General features: G+C 38.2%; 1 protein-coding gene across 2 annotated transcripts in view; it reads left to right on the top strand.

The window, feature by feature from the left end:
• Positions 1 to 23,867, top strand: part of LHFPL3 (LHFPL tetraspan subfamily member 3) — a 542,224-nt gene that overhangs the window by 97,242 nt on the left and 421,115 nt on the right. The window lies entirely within an intron of this gene.

Genomic DNA, 23,867 nt, shown 5'->3' with positions numbered 1-23,867 from the left:
ATTAATCTAAAAGGTCAACTAACCAGGTTTGGAGACATTTTTGGTTGCCACAGCTGGTGGCGGGAAGCTACTGACATCTGGTAGGTAGAGGTCAGGGAAGCTGCTAAATATCCTACAGTGCACAGGACAGCCTTTCTCACAAAGAATTATCCTGCCACAAATATCAGTTATACTGAAGCTGAGAAACCCTGGGATAGAGCATGAATGTAAGCTGGGAAAGGGGGCGTAAAGACATGAGGTTGGTGAGGGACAGTGAAAAAGTGGTAAGATCAATAGATGGTAGGGCCCAGGAAGGGGAAAGGACTGCTGGAGTCAGGGTAATGGAGGAGATGAAGTGGAAAGCAGATATAGGATTGGAGAATGGGGATGCTCAGAACTGTGATTTTGGAGGTGGGACATTCCAGTTATTGCTGTTGACAAAAACCAAACCCACTGCCACTGAGTCGATTCCGACTCATAGCAACCCTATAGGACGGAGTAGAGCTGCCCCATAGGGTTTCCAAGGAGCACCTGGTGGATTTGAACTGCTGACCTTTTGGTTAGCAGCTGTAGGTCTTAACCACTGCGTCACCAGGGTTTCTACTATTGACAAAGGATGTTTAAATGTCACATACTCATAGATTTGAACATAAGCATTTACTTCACCATGTAGTAGCTCTGAGATTTTGTTAACTCTCTGAAGCTGTTTTCTTATCTGCAAAAAAAATAAATATTTTACTCATTTTCCTGTTAACAAATTCAATGAGATAGTCTGTGTAAGCACTTGTTGCTTAGCACGTGTTAGGTGCTCACTGCGTGTTAGATATTATCACTGTTACGATGCTGATCAGAAATCAACTGTTGTCATTTACTAACAGAAAAAGGAGGGCGAAGAAATGAGAGAAAAAGGGAAAAAAGTTTGGCGAAATCTTTTTTCTTGAAGACTCATCTTCTTAGCTCTAATATCACATCTGTAGGTGATTAAGTACATGCTAATTTCTATTTTTGGTGATGAAATTGTATTTATATTTTTGCAGTTGGGAATGTCTGAGGCAATCTCGTAACTCTGGGAGGAGATGATTTGGTGAAATTATTTCCTGGAAGATTTTCCTGAAGTTATATATATATATATATGTATATATATAGAAGGTTTACTAAATGGGGTATTTCTTTCATCTTCCCATTTTTAACCTTCTGCTTACAAAATAGGTAGGTTCTTATCCTTTCCCGTTTTTCCCTTGTGAAGAACTGAATACTCTTAAACTATACAGAGAACACAAATTTCAGAGAAGCGTCTGTGTCATTTGAACTATTGTTCCATCATACTACAAGATTACTACTGTTCACTGTGGCAAAATTGTAACTTAACACCCACCCGCCGAGTAATGTAAAATGTTACCATTCCCTAACTGATGCAGTGAGGCATTGGGGTATGACTAGCTTTTTTTTTTTTTTTACTGTCCAGTTAAGCATTTTATTCTGATCTATGATGGGTTTTTTATTTTTCTTGCTTGTTAAGGATTGAGATTCCTGGGGTTGGCTCGCGTGTGAAATGTTTTTATTCTCAGGTTCTATACTGTGTTCTGAAACATAGTGAAACTCTTTCAAATATCGAGTCAGTGTGTGCAAAAAGGGCCACATTCAGAGCAGATCAGAGAATTAAAAAACAGGTGTGTGCCAGGGATAACTTTGGCCTGACAGTTCTCTTCCTTACATACGTTTTGTTAAGTAGCCTCTTTCCTCAAGATATACTTTGTTTTTTTGGACCAGCCTCATGCTTTCATTTCCATTAGTGGGTTGCAAAACACCTTTTTTGTACTCAAAATTTTTCTTTTTTATAATTTTTATTGTGCTTTATGTGAAAGTTCACAAATCAAGGCAGTCTCTCACACAAAAACTTATATACACCTTGCTAACCCAAAACCAAACCAAACCCACTGCCGTTGAGTCGATTCCAACTCATAGCAACCCTATAGGACAGAGTAGAACTGCCCCATAGAGTTTCCAAGGAATGCCTGGCGGATTCGAACTGCCAACCTTTTGGTTAACAGCCGTAGCACTTAACTACTACGCCACCAGGGTTTCCATACACCTTGCTACATACTCCCCTAATGAGACAAAAAAAAAAAAATTTTTTTTTTTTTTTTACTGAGACAGCCCACTCCCTCCCTCTAGTGTCTCTTTTCGTGTCCACTCCACCAGCTTCTGACCCCCTCTGCCCTCTCATTTCCCCTCCAGATAGGAGATGCCAACATAGTCTCTTGTGTCCACTTGAACCAAGCTCATTCTTTTTTTTTTTTTTTAATAATTTTTATTGTGCTTTAAGTGAAAGTTTACAAATCAAGTCAGTCTCTCACACAAAAACCCATATACACCTTGCTATACACTTCTAATTACCCTCCCCCTAATGAGAGAGCCCGCTCTCTCCCTCCCATCTCTCTTTTCCTGTCCATTTCGCCAGTTTCTAACCCCCTCCACGCTCTCTTCTCCCCTCCAGGCAGGAGATGCCAACATAGTCTCGTGTCCACCTGATCCAAGAAGCTCACTCCTCCCCAGTATGCCTCTCCAACCCATTGTCCAGTCCAATCCATGTCCGAAGAGTTGGCTTCAGGAATGGTTCCTGTCCTGGGCCAACAGAAGGTCTGGGGGCCATGACCACCGGGGTCTTTCTAGTCTCAGTCAGACCATTAAGTCTGGTCTTTTTATGAGAATTTGGGGTCTGCATCCCACTGGGCTCCTGCTCCCTCAGGGGTTCTCTGTTGTGTTCCCTGTCACAGCAGTCATCGGTTGTAGCTGGGCACCATCTAGTTCTTCTGGTCTCAGGATGATGTAGGCGATGGTTCATGTGGCCCTTTCTGTCTCTTGGGCTCGTAATCACCTTGTGTCCTTGGTGTTCTTCATTCTCCTTTGATCCAGGTGGGTTGAGACTCATTGATGCATCTTAGATGGCTGCTTGCTAGCATTTAAGACTCCAGACGCCACTCTTCAAAGTGGGATGCAGAATGTTTTCTTAATAGATTTTATTATGCCAATTGACTTAGATATGTCCCCTGAAACCATGGCCCCCAAACTCCTGCCCCTGCTACGCTGGCCTCGAAACATTCAGTTCATTCAGGAAACTTCTTCGCTTTTGCTTTAGTCCAGTTGTGCTGACCTCCCCTGTATTGTGTGTTGTCTTTCCCTTAACCTAAAGTAGCTCTTATCTACTATCTAATTAGTGAATACCCTTTTCCCACCCTCCCTCCCTCCCCCTTCTTGTAACCACAAAAGAGTGTACTCGGATTTCTTTAATTGTGGAAAATATACAGGTAACAAAACATTTGCCGTTTTAATGGTCTTCACATGTACAGTTCAAAGACTTTAAATATGTTATTCATGTTGTTTGAACAACATAATGAACAATATGACAAACAAAATGCTTGTATGATGTTTATCTTAGCATTGAGTTCCACATTGCTTTATAATTGTCAGCTATGGTTCTTCTCCTTTTCTAGAAACAGTTCCTTGAGAGAGGAACTGCCTACCCCCTCCCCTGGCACAATGTGTGGCACATATAATCACTCAATGTTTATTGAATAATATTGGAAATGGTTAAGTGCTCACTACTAGAGAAAACGTTGGCAGTTTGAACTTACCCAGAGGCACCTTGGAAGACAGGTCTGGTGATCTGCTTCCAAAAGGTCACAGCCTTGAAAACCTTGCAGAGCAGTTCTATTCTGCACCCATGGGGTCGCCATGAGTCAAAACTGATGGCAGCTAATGACAGTAAACATTTATAGAATACTTGCTATGTTCTAGGTACTGGGCTAAGTCCTAGGGATTCAAAGACACAGTATCTCAGAGTGTTCACAGTCTAGTCCAGACAGACTGGCCCATCGTCAGCACTCAGAGAATGTTTATGGAGGAACGGAAGGCAGAGTGACAACGTGATGGAAAGAGGAAACAATATCTTCGAGGAAACAAGCCCAACTTTCAATTGAAATCTGTGTGAAAGTCATAAAGCTGGCTTTGTGGCTTAGTAAAATGTCATTTATGATAATCCAGCCTACCCTAAACTACCTAAGTAGAAGGGTCTGATAACAAATTAAAGGTGAAGCAATCATAGAGCTTCCCTTCTCCCTTAAGGAAGCAAATTGTTCTTTCTAATCCATTAGTTGCTTGTATAAATGTAGATAGTGCTAATATTAGATCAGGAGCCCCGGTAGGGCAATGGTTAATTGCTCGGCTGCTAACTGAAAGGTCGACAGTTTAAAACCACCAGCTGCTCCATGGGAGAAAAGACCTGATGATCTGCTCCCGTAAAGATTACAGCCCTAGGAAACCGTATGGGGCAGTTCTACTCTATCCTATAGGGTCACAATGATAGGAATTGACTTGACGGCACACAACAACAACACAGTGTCAGATAATTCTTTAAAACAGGTCTGACAGGGTCTTTACTTGAAAATATCTGGTCAACATGTAGTTTGAATTACTGTGTGACTTTGATAGAAGAATTTCACATTATCTTAAAAACACATTCTATGATTAGGCTTTGCACAGAGGCAGCCTGGTCAGCTCCCTGGTTAATTCGGTCTGTATCAGGTCTTTTCTTTGCTATAAGTAGAAAGCGTTTGCTATCTTTCCACCTGAGGTTATAAGCAGACCAGTGGTTCCTGTAGGATCAGAAGCTCTGAAGCCTATTTCAAATTCAAGTCATCTAGTTCTTCCAGTACTTAACATTTTTATACGCAGGGTCATGGACAAAATAGCTTGAATTGTTCAGTTCAAGCAATCACAACTCAAAACACCTTTTGCATCAGTTTTTGCTGGTGGTGAGCATCAAGAATGATAAATATTACCAGCAGTCCCAACTGCTTCTTCAAAATATGAAAGCTGAGATTATATAACATACGCCAGGATAGAGATGGTCTAATTTAAATGAATGGGAAATGCTATTCCAATAAATCAGGTAATACCTCAGTGTCACAGTGCATCAGGTAGGCAATGGTAACATTTCACCTTTGCTCACTTAGTTTTTAAATGGTAATTTAGCCACTTAGAACAACAGCCTTACTGTGCAGCCTTTGCCTAATAGCGTCCTAAATCACAGCCATTTTGTAGATGTCTATCTGCAATTATGTTGCAGTCTACATATACAACTTGTTGATCCCCTGGGTGGTGCAAATGGTTAACACACATGACTGCTAACCTAAAGGATGGCAGTTTGAGTCCATCCAGAGATGTCTTAGAAGAAAGGTCTGGCAATCTACTTCCAAAAAATCAGCCAATGAAAACCCTGTGGAGCACAGTACTACTCTGACACACATGGGGTCACCATAAGTCAGAGTTGACTTGCTGGCAACCGATTACTGATTGGCTGTATGACTTGGTAGTGTTGGTTTCATAATGCCAAGTTTTCCTCAACTTATGGAGAGATAATAATTTATATATATAATATCATAATCTGCAAACCAGATTTTGAAAAGGATGTCTTAAACTTTTTTTTTAATTTTTTTGCATTGTCTTTTTAAAAAAAATTCTTTCACTTTTTTAAATGACTGTCACCATCGTAAACCCTGGTGGCGTAGTGGTTAAGTGCTATGGTTGCTAACCAAGAGGTCAGCAGTTCAAATCTGCCAGGTGTTCCTTGGAAACTCTATGGGGCAGTTCTACTCTGGCCTACAGGGTTGCTATGAGTCAGAATCAGCTTGATGGCAGTGGGTTTGGTTTTTGGTTATCACCATTGCGTTTACTTGATGTCGAAGCTCCACCAGGAGCAATGGCGACAGAAATCCCAAAGCCGTGGAACCGTTTTTTCTTGAGTTTGCCCTTCAGTATCTCAAGTAGAACAAGGTACTTGTCTTTTAAGAACAGTTCAAGCATAGGCAGGCATGTTGCTTTTCATAAACCATACGTCCACCCCAATCACTTTTTTTTTTCCTTCTTTCCTGGATCATTTAAGCTTCCACACAGCCCTGTTATATATTATCCTCTTAGGTTGCTTTTATCCATGAAGCACCCACTTAACTTTCAAAGCCAGAATCTGAATGTCCTTTTTTACTTCTCCTTCAAAGCCCATATTTAATTAATTACCACATTCTGTTTATCTGACCTCCTCAACACTCTTAGACTCATTCCCTTTTTTGTATCCCTACTTTTACCCTTAATCCAAGATGCTGTCATTACTTGCCTGCCATGGTGATGATCCTCCTAACTGTTCCAGCACTACCCTTTCCTTCACTCCCTGTTCCATCCCTTGCTCTTCAGTGCATCTGGAGTGAAACCTTTAATTTAGCAACTCTCAAACTTTTTGGTTTCAGGCAACCTTTGCACTCATAAAATTTATTGAGGGGCCCCAAAAAACTTCTGTTTATGTGGGTTATATATATATTAAGATTTACTTTATTTTTTATTAGAAATGGAAATTGAGAAAATTTTAAAAACACGAGAACAACACAAGCACCTATTCTCTTAGCCATCAGCAAGGATATCATCACTCATTATGTAGTCACTGAAAAACTCCACTGTACTCTTCTAAGAGAAAGAGAGTAAAAAAGGTTAACGGTGTCTTACTATTATTATGAAAATAGTGTTGACCTCACGGACTGCTCAGAAGTCCTCCCCCCAACCCCTCTCCGGGCTCTGTGGACCACACTTTAAGAGCCATTTCTTTAATTCATACATCTGATGCCATTGTTTCCTAGTTTAAATCACCTTAATGCCTTACCGTGTTCTCTCAGAATGAAGTCCAAATACTCCAGCAAGGTATACAAGACCCTTCATGACCTGACCTCTGCTTATGTCTCCAGACTGACTCATTTCCTGTGAAACCCTCTACTCTGAACTCTGCGTTGGCCATGCTAAAGCACTTGAGGTCCAGCATTTACCTTTTCCTCTCTTCTCCTGACCTTTGACCCTGCTTTTCTCTTAGCCTGGGATCTCTTTGCCTCTACTTATCCTTCTGAACTCAGCTTTGTTTTTAACTTGTCCAAAGCCTTCCTTGAAAACCCCTGGGGTGCCTGCTCCAGTTTCCTTGAACATAACCTATTTAAGCCTTTATTCTCTTCCTTGGTAATGGTTGTATTCTTGTGTCTTCCTCACTGGACTGTAAGCTTCCTGGTTCTTGATCATCATGGTTTCCTAGCGCAGTGCCAGGCACGTAGTAAATGTTCGGTAGCATTGCTGAATCAATGGATGAAAAAATGTAGTAATATTAGTAATTTATAACTGACTTATGTATTTTTACTTTAAATACTTATTAAATTGGGGTACTGGTTTTCCATAACGGGTGTACTAATTCACTCCTTCTGTTATAAAATTTCAATTTAAGAACATAGTAAGATATTAATTGTATTGGAAGGTGTATATTACAGACCAATTTATTTGATGGTTATGGATGACTAACTGCTCCTGATTTAGGGTTTGCCTATACCAAAAACCAGTAACTGTCAAGTTGATTCTGGCTCATGGCAACCCCATGTATGTCAGAGTAGAATTGTGCTTCATAAGGTTTTCAGTGGCTGATTTTTTGGAAGTAGATTACCAAGCCTTTCTTCTGAGGTACCTCTGGGTGGACTAGAACCTCCAATCTATTGATTAGCAGCCAACCACATTAATTTTTTGCACCACCCAGGGAACCATACCAACCAGAAAATAGGTACGATGGGGCCAGGGTGTGAAAAGGGAAGGCAGTTGTATACGTGTCTGGCTAATTTCTTGCCCACCTTGACCTACGGAATATTTGTGGGCTACCTTTCTATATCAGAAATAGATTAACCAAGGATTCAAGGACAAGAGGCAACAGGAACTCTGGAAATTATATGCAAAAGCTTTTGCACATGTGAATTTTTCTGGGGAGGGTATTCATAGCTTTCATCTTTGAAAAGGATCTATGATTCAGAAAAGTGGAAGAACCACATCATCATTAATGACTTGGTTTCAGTGTATAATGGGCTATTTTAGTTTTTATGAAGATGAGTGAACTTAGGTGCAAGATCAGCCAGTATCCCAGGTCCATTTTACAATGAACTGTAACTCCGTGGGAGTTCTTCACTGAATTTGTAGAGTTCTCTTCTGCATGTAATGTAACCTTCTGAGGATGTGAATCTTTCTAAATCAGAAGGCTACTATGCAAATAGATTTGGAAAGTGATTATAGGTAAATTTAGAACAAAAATTCCAGGCTACCTCTAATAAATCACATTTAAGATAGCCTTATAAAAAAAAATTTTTTTTTTTTTATGATCAGATTGGAAACCCTAAGTGGTGTAGCGGTTAAGTGCTACAGCTGTTAACCAAAAGGGTCGGTAGTTTGAATCCACCAGGTGCTCCTTGGAAACTCTGTGGAGCACTTCTGCTCTGTCCTATAGGGTCGCTATGAGTCAGAATTGACTTGACAGCAAAGGGTTATATCAGAAAGGTATATTGTAAGATCACATTTTAATTTCTGATCAATTCTATACATAAATACGTTTTAAAACATGTCAATATTGGGGGGAGGAGAGAAGCAGGAGTTATGCTGAAGGAGTACTGAGTGTGTGTTTATGGTGATGACAAGCTTCTGGAAATGGGTATTGGTGACGGTAGTATAACCTGATGAATGTAATTAATGTCAATGAATTGTACACTTAAAAATGGTTAAAATGACAAACTTTTTGTAATACATATTTTACTACAATAAAATTTTTTAAAAATTAAAAAAAGGAGTTATATTAGCCCAGAGGGAGAAAACTCATATCAATATTAATGGCAATATTTTTCATTTAGACAGCCATGAACAATATGATACATTTTATTTGTTTAATTAATCTTTAATTTATTTATTGGTACATTACCAATTATTTATTAAGTGTTTATTGTTTTTTTTGTTGTGATTTTGCATCTGGGATATATTTGCAACATAAAAATAAGGGGAAAGCCAACATTTAAAAATGGAAATTCGTGAATAAAAACGGGACTAAATGGAATACTCTTTTTAATATTTATTAAAATCCATTAGATTTTGATATCTTTCCTTCCGGATTAAAATTTTTTAATTTTTCCAATCTCTCTCTGCCCAGTATACATACACTGGTGCTCTGTATGGTTGGATGTTTTCTGGATTTACTAGAGCATAAAAATGCTCAATCAATGGTCCCTTGCTTGGATTATTGAATATCTGTTTGCTTTTAGCTCCATTTTCAAAGTTCATCTCAAGAAAGTTGTTTCTTGTTTAACTCCTGTCAAAATGTACCTTTCTTCCTGCCTTTGTTTCATTTTTTGGATAACTATATGGTGCCTGATTGTTTATTGACTAGCTCCATGGGCTTTGTTTCAATCTAATAAGGCTGTCTTGGTTCCTTTTAATTTTCAAACAGTAAAAATAAGGCCATTTCCAAGACTCGAGAAGGGAAATGGCAAAGGTAATATAATTATATTTTACCTGGGAATATGTTTTAGATTTGCATTTGCATGTGAGAATGTCTGACGTTCTGGGAATTATAGTAGTAATGATAATAAAAAATAATAAAAGTAATAGCTATTATACATGTTCGTTATATTCTAGGCCTGTGCGGGCCAGTATGGTAGCTCCTAGCCACATGTAGCTACTAAGCACTTGGAATTTGACCAGTGCCACATGTTGAAATGATAATATTTTGGCTATATTAGGTTAAATAAAATATATTATTAAAATTATTTTCACCTGTTAGAATTAACAAGACCAAAAGCTGGTTCTTTGAAAAAATTAACAAAATTGATAAACCATTGGCCAAACTGACAAAAGAAAAACAAGAGAGGAAGCAAATAACCTGAATAAGAAATGAGATGGGCGGTATTACAACAGACCCAACTGAAATTAAAAGAATCATATCAGATTACTATAAAAAATTGTACTGTAACAAATTTGGAAACCTAGAATGGGTGAATCCTTAGAAACACACTACCTACCTAAACTAACACAAACAAAGATAGAAGAACTAAATAGATGTATAACAAAAGAAGAGATTGAAAAGGTAATCAAAAAACTCCCAACAAAACGAAGCCCTGGCCATGACGGCTTCACTGCAGAGTCCTACCAAACTTTCAGAGAAGAGTTAACACCATTATTACTAAAGGTATTTCAGAGCACAGAAAAGGAAGGAATACTCCCAAACTCATTCTATGAAGCCAGCATATCCCTGATACCAAAACCAGGTAAAGACACTACAAGAAAAGAAAATTACAGACCTGTATCCCTCATGAACTTAGATGCAAAAATCCTCAATGAAACTCTAGCCAATAGAATTCAACAACAGATCAAAAAAATAATTCACACATGACCAAGTGGGATTTATGCCAGGTATGTAGGGATGGTTCAACATTAGAAAAACAATTAATATAATCCATCATATAAATAAAACAAAAGACAAGAATCACATGATTTTATCAATTCATGCAGAAAAGGCATTTGACAAAGTTCAACACCCATTGATGATAAAAACTCTCAGCAAAATAGGAATAGAGGGAAAATTCCTCAGTGTATAAAAGACATTTATACAAAGCCAACAACCAATATCATCCTAAATGGAGAGAGTCTGAAATCATTCCCCTTGGGGTTGAGAACCAGACAAGGATGCCCTTTATTACCACTCTTGTTCAACATTGTGCTGGAGGTCCTAGCCAGAGCAATTAGGCTAGATAAAGAAATAAGGGGCATCCAGATTGGTAAGGAAGAAGTAAAAGTATTTCTATTTGCAGATGACATGATCTTATACACAGAAAACCCTAAGGAACCCTCAAGAAAACTACTGAAACTAATAGAAGAGTTCAGCAGAGTATTGGGTTAGAAGATAAGCATACAAAAATCAGTTGAATTCCTCTACACCAACAAACAGAACATCGAAGAGGAATCACCAAATCAATACCATTTACATTAGTACCCAAGAAGATAAAATACTTAGGAATAAATCTTCCAGAGATGTAAAAGACTTATACAAAGAAAACTATGAAATGCTTCTGCAAGAAACAAAGGAGAGCTACAAAGTGGGAAAACATACCTTGCTCATGAATAGGAAGACTTAACATTGTAAGAATGTCTATCCTACCAGAAACGATCTATAGCTTTAATGCAATTCTGACCCAAATTCCAATGACATTCTTTAATGAGATGGAGAAACAAATCACCAACTTCACATGGAAGGGAAAGAGGCCCTGGATAACTAAAGCATTACTGAAAAAGAAGAAAAAAGTGGGAGGCCTCAGTCTACCTGATTTTAGAACCTATTAAACCATCACAGTAGTCAAACCAGCCTGGTACTGGTACAACAACAGATACATAGACCAATGGAACAGAATTGAGAATCCAGACATAAATCCATCCACGTATGAGCAGCCGATATTTGACAAAGGCCCCAAAGCAGTTAAATGGGGAAAAGACAGTCTTTTTAACAAATGGTGCTGGCACAACTGGATATCAATCTGCAAAAAAGTGAAACAAGACCCATACCTCACACCATGCACAAAAAGAAACTCAAAATGGATCAAAGACCTAAATATAAAATCTAAAACGATAAAGGCCATGGAAGAAAAAGTAAGGACAACGTTAGAACCCGTAATACATGGCATAAACAGTATACAAATCATTACTAACAATGCAGAAGAAAAACTAGATAACTGGGAGCTCCTAAAAATCAAACACCTATGCTCATCCAAAGACTTCACCAAAAGAGTAAAAAGACTACCTACAGACTGGGAAAAAGTTTTTAACTATGACATTTCTGATCAGCGCCTGATCTCTAAAATCTACATGATACTGCAAAAACTCAGCTACAAAAAGACAACCCAATTAAAAAATGGGCAAAAGATATGAACAGGCACTTAACTAAAGAAGACATTCAGGTAGCTAACAGATACATGCGGAAATGCCCACCATCATTAGCCATTAGAAGTGCAAATCAAAACTACAACAAGATTCCATCTTACTCCAACAAGGCTGGCAGTAATCCAAAAAAGAGGAACTAATAAATGTTGGAGAGGGTGTGGAGAGACTGGAACACTTGGACACTGCTGGTGGGAAAGTAAAATGGTACAACCACTTTGGAAATCGATTTGGCGCTTCCTTAAAAACTAGAAATAGAACTACCATACGATCCAGCAATCCCACTCCTTGGAATATATCCTAGAGAAATAAGAGCCTTTATATGAACAGATATGTGCACACCCATGTTCATTGCAGCACTGTTTACAATAGCAAAAAGATGGAAGCAACCGAGGTGCCCATCAATGGATGAATGGATAAATAAATTATGGTGTATTCACACAATGGAATACTATGCATCGATAAAGAACAGTGATGAATCTGTGAAAGATTTCATAACATGGAGGAATCTGGATGGCATCATGCTGAGTGAAATTAGTCAGTTGCAAAAGGACAAATATTGTATAAGACCACTATTATGAGACCTCGAGAAATAGTTTAAACAGAGAAGGAAATATTCTTTGATGGTTATGGGGGGGAGGGAGGAAAGGAGGGAGAGGGTTATTCACTAATTAGATAATAGATAAGAACTACTTTAGGTTAAGGAAAAGACAACACGCAATACAGGAGAGGTCAGCACGATTGGACTAAAGCAAAAGCAAAGAAGTTTCCTGAATAAACTGAATGCTTCGGAGGTCAGTGTAGCAGGGGTGGGGGTTTGGGGACCATGGCTTCAGGGGACATCTAGGTCAATTGGCATAATAAAATCTATTAAGAAAACATTCTGCATCCCACTTTGGAGAGTGGCGTCTGGGGTCTTAAACGCTAGCAAGCAGCCACCTAAGATGCATCAACTGGTCTCAACCCACCTGGCTCAAAGGAGCATGAAGAACACCAAGAACAGAACGTAATTACAAGCCCACGAGACAGAAAGGGCCACATAAACCAGAGACTACATCATCCTGAGGCCAGAAGAACTAGATGGTGCCCAGCTACAACCAGTGACTGCCCTGACAGGGAACACAAGAGAGAACCCCTGAGGGAGCAGGAGAGAGTCGGATACAGAACCAAATTCTTATAAAAAGACCAGACTTAGTGGTCTGACTGAGACTAGAAGGACCCCTGAGGTCATGGGCCCCAGACCTTCTGTTAGCCCAAGACAGGAACCATTCCCAAAGCCAACTGTTCAGACAGGGATTGGACTGGACAATGGGATAGAAAAAGATGCTGGTCAAGAATGAGCTTCTTGAACACCAAGGACACAGGGCGATTACGAGCCCAAGAGACAGAAAGGGCCACGTGAACCAGAGACTACATCATCCTGAGACCAGGAGAACTAGATGGTACCCAGCTACAACCGATGACTGCTGTGACAGGGAACACAACAGAGAACCCCTGAGGGAGCAGGAGCCCAGTGGGATGCAGACCCCAAATTCTCATAAAAAGACCAGACTTAATGGTCTGACTGAGACTAGAAAGACCCCGGTGGTCATGGCCCCCAGACCTTCTGTTGGCCCAGGACAGGAACCATTCCTGAAGCCAACTCTTCGGACATGGATTGGACTGGACAATGGGTTGGAGAGGCATACTGGGGAGGAGTGAGCTTCTTGGATCAGGTGGACACTTGAGACTATGTTGGCATCTCCTGCCTGGAGGGGAGAAGAGAGCGTGGAGGGGGTTAGAAACTGGCGAAATGGACAGGAAAAGAGAGATGGGAGGGAGAGAGCGGGCTCTCTCATTAGGGGGAGGGTAATTAGAAGTGTATAGCAAGGTGTATATGGGTTTTTGTGTGAGAGACTGACTTCATTTGTAAACTTTCACTTAAAGCACAATAAAAATTATTAAAAAAAAAAAAAAGAATGAGCTTGGTTCAAGTGGACACAAGAGACTATGTTGGCATCTCCTATCTGGAGGGGAAATGAGAGGGCAGAGGGGGTCAGAAGCTGGTGGAATGGACACGAAAAGAGAGAGTGGAGGGAAGGATTGGGCTATCTCATTAGGGGGAGAGCAATTAGAGTATATAGCAAGGTGTATATAAATTTTTGCATGAGAGACTGACTTGCTTTGTAAACTTTTGCTTCAAGCCCAATAAAAATTTTTTAAAAATTATTTTCACCTGTTTTTTACTTTTCCAATGTGGCAGTACACTATTTTAAAGTTACCTAAGTGGCTTGTTTTACATTTCTATAGGACAGCACAGTTTACATGCATTTTCATCTCATTTAATTCTTACAGTAACCCTATGAGGCATGTATCTGCAGTGTCCTTATTTTTCATAGACAGAAAGTGATAGTCAGGGAGAGCAATTAACTGTCCCAGGGTTATCCGTTGCAGAGGCCGTACTCAAACCCAGTTTATGCTCTTAACCCGTGGTCACCAGACTTTTTTGATAGCATACCCCATCACTTCTTTTTACCAGCAATGACAACAATGTGATGGAATATGCATCTTATTTTTGAAAATCTTAGTTTCTTACTTTGTGATACAGCCATTTTAAGATCCCATTCATTTTTAAAGGTGTCCATTTAATGGCTCTCAATGCCAAAATAAATACCTCACAAAGATCTATGTCCATATGAGGAGGGGCATCACTGATTGCACTTAGTAAATCATGACGCTCATTTTTTAATCCCACTAATTAATTATGAAAAGGCTGTTATTGAAATTCAGCTAGATTTCTATCTCTTCTGAAGTCATTAAATTGTTCTTGCAAACCACGTGGAAGATGTTGCTTTTTTATATTTTATCAAATGGTTTCCACTAAAATTCTTTGTTTGAAAAGTTTTAGAAAGGTATAAAACAGTGTGAGTTTTTTTAGAGGTGACACATAATTTTCATCAACAGAAAATGGAAACATGCCCATATGTTTACCTTTAAAATGCTTTCTACGCTTATTATTAAAAATGACACCTTTACTTTGAAGGGACATATTATGTGTGATTATACGTATTTTTTGAAAATATTCTGCTATGTAGCGTTCTACTGTCAACCACTTGTCATCACTAAGAGGTTTATCAAATTTAGAACACTTGTCTTTTGTCAAAAAGCATGCAACATTTTTAGCTTTGACTGCTTTCTTAAATTACGTGTTGTGCCATAAGATATCAGAGATAAAACAATGTTTATAGTTAGCACTAATCTTATTTTAAAGTACTATAAAGATTTTACCAGATGCTACTTAAAAAAAAAAATTACAAAATTAACTGCACTGACGACCCTGTGTTACCCTGTATACTATGGCTTCTCTTGTTTGCTGCCTCAGCTTGACCACACAGTGAATGACTTTCACCTGTGGTGCTTGCCCTATAACTTTGCCTTAGAATAACTTTTTAAAAAATACTAATAAAAGAAGTTGCTCCACCACTGTTTATATTCGCACAGCTCTTCCATAAAGCATTGTTCTCAGCAAATAATTAATGTACTGTGAACATATAGATTCTCTGGTAGAACTTTTCTTTACAGGCTTACAAAAATAATTTTGCATGTATTTCATTATTGAGGTGTAATTTTTATATAAGGGAAATTAGAAAATATTTTAACCTGAATGATAAAGCAAATACATCGTTTCAAAATTTGGGGATGCAGTTAAAGCAGTACTTAGAGGGAAATTTATAGTCTTAAATGTTTATATTATAAAGGAAGAAAGGCTTAAAAATCAATGCATTCTTCTTAACAACACAGAAAAAGATGAGTACACTAAACCAAAAAATAAAGTAGAAGACAGGAAATAATAACTTAAGAGCAAAAATCATTGAAACAGAATACAAAGAGTAGAGAAAATTAACAAAGCCAAAAGTTAGTTTTTGGAAATATCAATGAAATTATAACTCTCTAGCAAGGCTCTTCAAGAAAAAAGAGAGGAAATGCAAATTACCAACATGAAGAAGGTAAGGCAATACCACTCTAGTTTCTGCAAACTAAAAAGGACAATTAAAGGCGTACTATGAAAAAGTTTATGCCAATAAATTCAACAACTTAGATGACGTGAACAATTTCTTGAAAAATATGATTTACCAAAACTAAGACAAGATGAAGTAGAAAATGAGTAGACTTATATCTATCTAAGATATGAAATTTAATATAAATCCTCCTATAATGTAAACTTCAGATCTAGGTAGTTTTACTGGTGAATTCTATCAAAGATTTAAGGGAAAAAAATAATACTATACAATAATTGTAATAGTACAAATTATTTTTGGAAAACAGAGGAAGAAGGAACGCTTCCTGCCTAATTACATGAGGCCAAAATAATCCTGACACCAAAATCAAACAGACATTACATGGAAAGAATACTACAGATGGGGGATGGATATCCCTCAGAAAAACATAGATATAACATTCTTTAAAAATTAGGAAATCAAATCCAGCAGTATTTTAAAAAGATAATACATTATAACCAAGTAGGGTTCATCCTAGGAATGAAAAGTTGATTTAACATTCAAAACCCAAGCAATATATCTCACCATATTAGTGGGCTAAAAATTAAATATCATAATGATTATCTCAATTGATACAGAAGGGGCATTTGGCGAAATTCAATGTCTATTCATGATAAAAATTAGAAATAGAAGTGAATTTCCTCAATCTGGTAAAAGACATTTATAAAAACACCTAGAGCTAAAATAATACTCAACGATGAAAAACTTAATGCATTTCCCCTCAGGTAAGGAACAAGGCAAAGATATCCATTGTCACCATTTTTATTCAACAAAGTAGTAGAGGTCCTAGCTAATAATAAGGGCAAGGAAAATTTGAGTAAGTTAAATTTCCGTATAGCTAATACACACATACATACATATGTACGTACATATATATATATATATATAAGCAAATGATAATTAGCCAACAGTTTACACTTCCTGCTGTTGGAAACTCATTACTAATTTCATCAGATTAAAGAGAACAATTAATTGACTTTTTTCTGTGTGTTTCAGCTTCTCTCAGAGTAGTACGTATTAACACAGAGATGGTTGAAGGACAAGAAGAGTAAGGGAAGAGGAAGAGAAGCTCCTCGTTTTTAGTTGCATAAACTGTGATTGCATGTTGACTGAATTAGAGTGCTTGGTACAGAACTCGGAAGGAGTCATCATCGCAGAGACTTTTCTGGCTGTTTTAAAGTATATGGACTATGGGACCTTATTTCTAAGGAATCGTGAGATTACACAGATTAACCACCAATCTTAAGGAAGATTGGGTCTATTTATTGTAGGATATTTATATACACTAGTGTCTAATTTATTACCAAAGGTGAATGATTTGTTTCAGTTCTCCTAAGAAAAACTTTGCCTTACTGGAATTCTTCTCCATTTCAGCCAGTATGTGTAGACATTGACTTGAGTTTTAAGAAAGAGATTCTTACTTTTTCAAAGATGAAGGGAATAACACGTTAAATGTTTAATTGAACTGAATGGGAAATTAATAGAGGCTGAGGGGAAAATGTATACAAAATCTAGAAGAAAATATCTAGAAGAGTATATTGTTAAAGTTTTGTCAGCCATTTTCCTTTCATGAAGCAATTTATGTTTGTAGCCTAGATTGGTAGCCTACTGGGTAGAATCTGGGTTTTTAGGTTGATGATTCTCTGAACATTTCTTCAGCCAGATGGTTCTGCAGGCTGGGTGCCATCTGACCAGGCAGTGTTTTGTTAGATTATTTGATTGTGTGTTTATTAAAGCTTGCTCTTTCTGGCAACACATCATGCCTTTTTAAAGTGTCTCCTTGGCAAACTGCTGAGTCTGGGGTGGTGATTGTTGTTTTAATACATCACTGGGGCTGCCAGAGAACACTTCTTACTCGTCTGTGTTCTAGAATGCCAAAGAACAGAGCTTCTTTAGCTTTGGACCTCACTGAACTCCTACCATAGCTGCTTCTGATTTTCAATCCTGATCCTTAATTTTTGCAATATTTGGAGGAGTCTTTTGGAGTGATAGTCATTAGGGATTGTACGCTGGATCCCCACCCCACCCCCCCCGCCACCCCACTGGCTTGGATTGTTTTGGGAGAGTACTTGTTGTAATTTATACCTAACTGCTGGAAACCGTTTTAGCATTTCATTTTCAGAAAGCATGATTAGGGTACCCAGAGGCACCTCAAAAGAAAGTCCTGGCAGTCTACTTCCAAAAAATCAGCCACTGAAAAATTGATGGAGCATCTGACACACATGACTTGACGACAGCTGGTTTTTTTAAACAATATCCTTCAGATGCTGATCGCTTGCAGTTCCTGCACTTCCTGCTGGTAGGTTGTGAAACTGAGCATGGAGCTGTTCTTCAGTGAGCACAGCAGAAATTACAGCGATACAAAGATGATTTATCAAAATCTAGCAGCTTGATGGATTTATTGAACTGAGATGTAGATTAATGCAGTAATCATCCCCCGAAAGTCACTGATCATCACCATGTAATATGGATTGTTTGCAAATTAACACAATCTTTGGGCATTTTACAGAGGGTAGGAAAGCCATCATTCAATATGCAGTTAAGTACTTCCTTACCCTGAAACTGGATTCCTTTAGGAAGTTTTTCTTCTCAGGTGTGGTTCAGTACGGTAGTAGAGAGACAGAAACCAGCCAGAGGCCATTCGTAGCCAGCAGATCAGCTGTAAGGTGCCTACAGAGTGACTTCACCATTCATTCGAGGAAACCCATACATAATGACTCTGGGCAGGTACACGTGGTCATAGAAGAGAAAGAACAGTTGGGTTTTATGTTGTCAGGATGGCAATATATGTGTCGGCTAGGCTGTGGTTGCTCTGAAATCCCTTGAATTGAGTGTTATCTGACACCTACTTTGTGTAAGTTCTAGAAGCCATTCCTCGGTATTTTTAGAGAATGTTGCATCTGGATTATGTTTAAAGGAATTTGGAAGGTGTTGAGTACCTCCACTCTGTTGGTTTCAAAGCTTCTATCAACCTTTTTTTTTTTTTTTTATCAACCTAGAATTGTTCTTTTCCAAAAATTCTTCACTGTGAGTTCTAAATTGCAATCATTATGTTTATGGAATCATAAATATGGACTGGCAGGATCTAATTGTAGGATACCTTTTGCTTGGAAACTGATCTGGGGTCGCTTCGTATTTTAAAAATATGTATATTTATCATAGAAGTGGGAATGTTTCTGATACTTGTTAATTTTGTATGTGCTCTATAGTTGACCTGAGGTTGTACATTGCTTAGGCAGTTTTTTGTTTGCTCATTTGCTGTTTGTGTTGGTTGTTTTTGCTCTTAATGTTGTGTTGGTCATTTGGCCAAGATGTATGTATGTGGTGGTTTTGTGTGTGTATTTGCTACTAACAGCACTTAAGTGCTTTGTGTTATTAAAGCACAGGTCAGTGTTTTATGGAACTGAAAAATCAATTTCACAATTCCAGTGTGTAGGAAAATGATGTAATAGGTGAGAGCATCATTTCTGGAGTCAGAGTTCCTGGGTCCAACCTCAGCTTCCTTTCTTACCGGGTGTATCCTTGAGCAAGTTATTATCTTTCTAATCTTCCGTTTCCTCATTGTTAAATGGGGGATATTAAGGGTTTTTTTTTACCTTAAAGGGTTGTTGTGAGGATTAAATGACGTAGTTCATTTAACACAGGGTCTGACACACCGTAAATGTTCAATCAACTTTTATCATCTCATCTATTAATGTTCTCACAGGTTTGAGAAGTGATCCCTGCCTCTAGAGTTAATTCATCCTTGTCTAGTTACTGCATTTGTTTTAAGGAAGTGTAAGGAAGCTAGAGACCAAATGGCCAGACTTAGCCAGGTACCTCCTCTTTAAAATACTTTCTTCACTTATAACAATCAAACTTGTATCCAGGCAAAGCTGAAGATGCAAGACTTAAAAAAAAATACAAGACTTAGAAACAGTTAATTTCATTCTTTTATATGTCTTTTAAAAGAGGTTTCACACACTGTAATACTCCACCAACTTTCTGAATTCCACCTCTCTTAATATCCTTCCTGCAGGTTCCTATTAGCAAAGCAAGGAGAGAGCCAAGACCATTTTTCTATCCTTTGATTTAATCTGAGCCTCTTGACCCTGACCTGAAAAGCAGGATGTTTCATCTTCTGCAGCAGCTAATGAAAGTCAAGCGTTACAAGACATTGTTCTTATTGCCAGGAAGGTGTATTAGCCAGTGGCTTCTCGGAGGGGCCCTGGGTAATTGAACAAAGCAGGACATTTATTTGATGAAATACCTGTAGGTCAGTTTCTATGAATTTTTCCTCAAGAGGCCTGGAGATTATCCCAAAAATGAATAAGAAAAATTCTTTGGACTTGGGAAGTAATTTTCAGTAGAAATTGACTTAAGGGAAGTCAGTTCTGTTTGTGTTTTCTGCTGTCTGATCTTTTGGAATGGTCTCTTGTATTACACAGGGAAGGAGAGGTGGAAAAACAAAGATTAAAAATATAACCATTGAAGATTTGGTCATCAAAAGATCATGCAGAGATGTCCATATTCTTTCTGTATCTGTAAATCCTTCGGGTATGAGTCTTCATCAAAGCTTTTTGTAGAAAGCAGTTTTATTTGGCACTCATCTCATCTAGGTCTTAGCTAGATTTTATCAACTTATTTTTTTCTTAGCTATCAGCAATTGATATAATGTGCTTCCTCTGATTAACTCATACTAATAGATACGGAAATTTTTAACTTTAAGAGAATTTTCAGAAACACAGATAGGAAAACTATGTCACATTGGGGGCAGTACTGAAATCTATACTTGTTATTTTGCACCTGGGTCTTGAGTCCTCCTTTCTAACATCTTTTGCCCTCTTTATTCAACTCCTTTTCTAGCTGATATAATTGGATATCAAATTGTCTTCAGAGTTGGTCTCAAACTGCATGCAGAGTGTGGGGATTTGGCTATATTGTTGGGGTGAATACTAGAAAGCAGCTGGGCTCTTCTCCAAAACTTCTGATGATAACTTGCTTTAAGCTGCACTAAAATAAAGTATTTCTCTCTAGTGGTCTTTGGAATTTGCTTTCTGAATACTGAACTTTTTTAAGTACTTTTTCCTAATTAAGTAATCAAAATATTTATGGATGCAAACTATTGAACTGGGTGGGTGATTCAAAGACATGTTTCTTGCCTTTAAGAAATTTCTCATCCAGTTGATGATACTAGTCAAAAAGCCAGTCAGATTCTTTATAAATCAAGGCCACTAATGGTCTCTCAATCTTCAAATCCAGTGGCATTTTCTTGGTTTTGTTTTCTTTAGCTCTCAGTAATATTTAGCACCAATGAATGTCCCTCACTCTGTGAACCTAGGCTGAGATTCCTCTTACTTTATTGACTCCCTGTGTTCCCTAAATAGGGACTTCACCAAGGTTCATAACTTAGTATTTTCTATTTTCTCTGAAACATTTTGTTTTTATCAAAATGCTTTAAAAATGTTAGTTTATACTTTTTACATCTTTGTATTTTACATCTTTGAATACTTCATTTATCTGAAATAAATGCTCAGGGCACATGTTTTGTATTAATTTGGACCGTGTAAAAATGTAATTTTTATAGGTCAAAAATGGTTAGCTATTGTCAGTTCCCTCTTTTTTTTTTCTCATACTTTTATTTGCTTTCTCTGTTCCTATGGAGGAAATCTGTCCTTTGCTGTAGAAATTGAGGTATGCTTTTTTTTTTTTCCTTTAGCTTTCTCAATCAATTACAGTGAAAACATTCTTATTTCCATCTAAGCTGATTTATTTTGATGCTATGTTTACTTCCACGAGTCATGTGTGTGACTCCTATTATCATTAATATGATACAAGTATTACAAAAGAAGATGGTCTCCTCAGGCGCTTTTCAGTGAAATAGCTTATTGGAGTCACAGATTTAGCTGTCAGGCATTTTTATCTTCTCCTGTGGAGTATTGAATAGTGAGAAATTGGGGAAGATTTTTTTCCTTCTTTTGCTTTTCTTCAGTAAGTAGTTTATTCATTCCTGGCTGCAGTGCCAGAATTAGAAATAACCGTAGCCAAATTTCAAGGTCTCACCCTGTAGCAGGTTCATCTCGTTCCTTGGCAGGCACAGACGGTGCTTTATATGATGACTCTATAATTACCCAGTTTTGGTAAACACGCATTATTTAGCCAATACAGCAAAATGGCTCCTTCAGAGCCATTACATTGCAGTTCGTCAAGTAAATAGTGATTTAGCCATTTTCATGAAAAAATGTGTGTTATTTTGTTGATAACCTGTCAATCCACAGCGTTCAGCTAATTCCTTATCACCCTTTATGAGGATTTTGGACCCTCTTTCTGAAAACCATTACAGTACTGTAAGAAACCTGTACAGTCCTATATTCTGATGTAAAAATCACTTAGTGTGATTGTTTTTATAGATTTTCCATTATGAACAGTTGCTCAGTGTTAAAGATAACATGAGACAGTGCCCAGGCTATTAGTTTGAATCGCTGTGATAGAAATGAAAATGGCTTGATTGCCTTTGAAGAATGGAAAGGAATGATTTTATAATGTTTTAAGCCCTGGCAACATTTTTATCTGATCACGTGGCTCTGGAATAATTTGACAGAATTATGAAACCTGTTTAAGAAGATATATTGAAGTGTCTGTTGGCTCCGTCTCCCAAAGCAGGTGCATGGGTGAGGCAGCTGCTTCAACACTAATGGAGCTAAGTCTCACAAAGACACCTTTCAGATTAAAATTAAGGTGACATCGTCTCTTATCTCTCAAAAGGATTCATTTCCTTCAGGAGAAGATTACGGTATGGGGTTTGTGGTATATCATCCTGAGGGTCAAATGCCAAGAAGTAGACCTCAGAACTCAAAGGTAGAATTTCCGTGGAGACAGTAGTGAGGGGTAGTGATGCATCATGGAAGGATTTCTAATAAAGCAAAATGCATTAGGGTGTAGACATAGCTCCTACTCACTGTGAAGATTTTTTTTTTTCTCTGAAAGACAAAAACAGCTGCCTTGCCACACTGCGCTGCTGGGCCTTGATAGAGCTTTCTTGCTTCTTCCCCTGATGGCATGATACATACATTGAGTAACCCCCCCAAAACAAACAAACAAACACCAGTTGCCATCGAGTCGATTCTGACTCATGGTGACTGCATGTATTACAGAGTAGAGCTGAGCTCCACAGGGTTTTCTCGGCTGTGATCTTTATGGAAGCAGATCGCCAGGCCTTTCTTCCATGGTGTAACTGGGTGGGTTCAGAGCTTTCAATTAGTAGTTGAATGCAAACCATTTGCACCGCCCAGGGACCTACACTGAGTACAGGTGTGACAATTTAAGTATATTTAGAAAATCTCTGAGGGGCACAGAAGTGGGACATTAGAATGAAATCACGTAAGGACTTCATAATGCAATCCCACAAACCATGTCAGAGCCTTGCTGCATTCAGTAACTCTGTCAGGACAGGGTAGAGAATAAAACCAAAATTGTTCCTCACATATGAATTCACAGTGCTTCATACCACAATGTGCCTTTTTAGGCCTTAGTGAGATGGTTTACTGTAATCCATGTAGGTCTTTGAGAAAATTCCTTCAGTCCATTTTGCTAATCCGTGTGTGATACATTTGGGGCAGAAAACCAAGCTGGACAATATAGGGCATTTCAGTATGGTGTCTTCGCTCTCCAGATAGTACCTCCGGGCTGTCTTCTCTAAGAATGTTGAAATGTTAGTAAAGTTTTCCACCATGGATGACACCTGTTTGATAATTATAGGTGACTGTCTGGGTTCTCTTGCCTGGTGACATATGAGGAGACAATTCCTTCATACCTCAGCTGCTTCCTGCCTCAACTCATTCAACTTTCTGGTTTTATTTTCACATTTTCATCTGTCAGTGAATTGAAATATTTAAGAAAAAGGGCTAAAAGGGAACCCCTCATGGTGGATTGTTGCTGTTAGTTACCATGAAGTGGGCTCCAACTCATGGCGACCGTACATATAGCAGAACACCTACCTAACTGCCAGAAATACTCCTGTTATCTGCTCTAGGTAAGTTGTAAGGCCTGTGTTTG

Source organism: Loxodonta africana, chromosome 8, assembly GCF_030014295.1.
Source record: "Loxodonta africana isolate mLoxAfr1 chromosome 8, mLoxAfr1.hap2, whole genome shotgun sequence".
NCBI classification, from domain to species: domain Eukaryota; kingdom Metazoa; phylum Chordata; class Mammalia; order Proboscidea; family Elephantidae; genus Loxodonta; species Loxodonta africana.
Note: the sequence above shows the minus strand (reverse complement) of the source record. Positions and strands in the feature narration are given on the sequence as shown.